This window comes from Myotis davidii, unplaced genomic scaffold, assembly GCF_000327345.1.
Source record: "Myotis davidii unplaced genomic scaffold, ASM32734v1 scaffold401, whole genome shotgun sequence".
Taxonomy (NCBI): domain Eukaryota; kingdom Metazoa; phylum Chordata; class Mammalia; order Chiroptera; family Vespertilionidae; genus Myotis; species Myotis davidii.
This window is the reverse complement of record NW_006291020.1, coordinates 285,868-287,721: the sequence shown is the minus strand read 5'-3', so window position 1 is coordinate 287,721 and position 1,854 is coordinate 285,868. Positions and strand designations below refer to the sequence as shown.

Sequence of the window (1,854 nt, the reverse complement as noted above, 5' to 3'; positions counted from 1 at the left end):
CCCCGCCCCCCGCCGTCACCAGCTCGCTTCTCTGCGGTCCCACCATTCGGGACAGCAACCTCGATTCCAGTTTCTAAGCTGGAGATGCAAATGGGGAAATCCTTCGGGCCGCCCTCGCACCTTTGGGGAAAGAGCAGTGACCCGAGGAGGGGCGACTGGGAACGCCACTCAGAGCTCAAGTCGGGACCGGGGCGCGCCGCCCAGCAGAGGGGGTGATGCCGGTGCCGACAGCGCGGGGTTCGGGGGCTCAACACCACATTCAGATGGACGGCTTGGAGGTTACGGAGTGGAAGGATTTGCTTGGGATTCTGACTGAGGCGCGTCACCGGAGCGAGGCAAATAGAACAAGCAGCAGAGGTGGGTTCCGATCTCAAAAGACGCGGGGCTGCTCCGCAGGGGGCAGGGCTGAGCGGTGGATGGCGCTCGGCGCTGCGGCTGCAGCGACCTCTGCTGGAATCCGAGTCAGGCCGGTCATCGTAGTTGGCCTCGGCGTCTGAACTTCCTCAGCCTTTTAAAAGTTCAACGAGTGAGTTTATAATCTGCTCGAGGCGGTGTCGCAGAACTGCAGCCTACGACGGTGAATGATTGTCTCCCACTCAACTCACTCCGCTGTCCCCCCCTACCCGCCACTAGGTGAACCCCACCCCCACCTCCACCAGGTGAACCCCACCAGCCTGGCGAGTAGCCTCAGGCCGGGTGCAGAGCGCTGGGCTGTGACGCAGGCGCAGAGGGAGGCTCCCTTCGCCGGGAAATCGGGAGCTCAACTCCCCTTGCAGGGTTTGGAGAGGAGTGAAACCTCCTTACGGCCCCCCACCCCGTCCGCGTGATCTCGGGGAGGGAGAGCTATGCACGTAAGGAGTGTGGTCTTTTACTCAGGACACACACGATTTTAGTATTTAAAACCAAACTCGTGGCCTAGATGAGCAGCGAATTGGACCTATTTCCCAGTGATGCGCGAAGCCCCCCACTCGGCCTCCCGGTGGTCAAGGTTAGGGGAGAAGGCAGAGGGGCGGCAGCCCCAAGGTCCCGAGCACCCGTCCCCGCGCCGCCCCGACCCCTGCGGCTGGTCGGCGCTTCTCAGCCTCAGGAGCCGGATTCTCTAAGTGACTCGGGCCAAAGGGAATTTGCAGAAACATTGAGGTTTCAGGACCCGTGATTCCTTCCTGCGCAGCCCCCCGTCACTCTCTCGAAGCTTCGGGTTCCTCGGCCCTGAGTTTCTGTTGGATCCACACAATTCAGGACCCGAGATTTCTTTCAGATTGCTACATTAGACACTTGGTCGCTGGAATGAAATTAACCTGAACTTTTACAAGCCATCACCCGGAAGTGCCCGGCTAGCTCAGTCGGTAGAGCATGAGACTCTTAATCTCAGGGTCGTGGGTTCGAGCCCCACGTTGGGCGCATTCTTTTAGGACAAATTCTTTTAATTTGCTTCCAACGCTTTACCTAATTGATTTCGTGTCATAGTACCTTGCAATAGTCCCTCGCGGGTGCCCGGCTAGCTCAGTCGGTAGAGCATGAGACTCTTAATCTCAGGGTCGTGGGTTCGAGCCCCACGTTGGGCGAGCTCTTTTAATCTATTTCCTATGCTTTTGAAAGAAGACGTCTTTCGCCGCTGTCCAATGAGAAAGTTTAGAGCCCCACTCTGGGGGGCGGCTACGGTCCCTGCCTCTGGGAATGCCTTTCTCTGGTTTTTCACTTGGTCAAGGAGGGCATTTTGTCTATATAGTTAAGCTTCTTGGAAGCGAAAGAAGGTGCAGACATGTTTGGGAAAGGTGGCGTCTGAAGGTGCACAAAACGATCCGCGGGGAGCAGTCTGACAGGCAGAGGCTCAGAGGCGGCAGAGGCCGTGGA

The 1,854-nt window shown here is 58.1% G+C and overlaps 2 non-coding genes across 2 annotated transcripts; both read left to right on the top strand.

The window, feature by feature from the left end:
- The first annotated feature begins 1,328 nt into the window (after nucleotides 1-1,328).
- Nucleotides 1,329-1,401, top strand: TRNAK-CUU. The gene has a single exon. It is a non-coding gene; the product is annotated as a tRNA-Lys (tRNA).
- Nucleotides 1,402-1,492: 91 nt separating this feature from the next.
- On the top strand, nucleotides 1,493-1,565 carry TRNAK-CUU. Its single transcript has one exon. It is a non-coding gene; the product is annotated as a tRNA-Lys (tRNA).
- The last annotated feature ends 289 nt before the right edge of the window (nucleotides 1,566-1,854 follow it).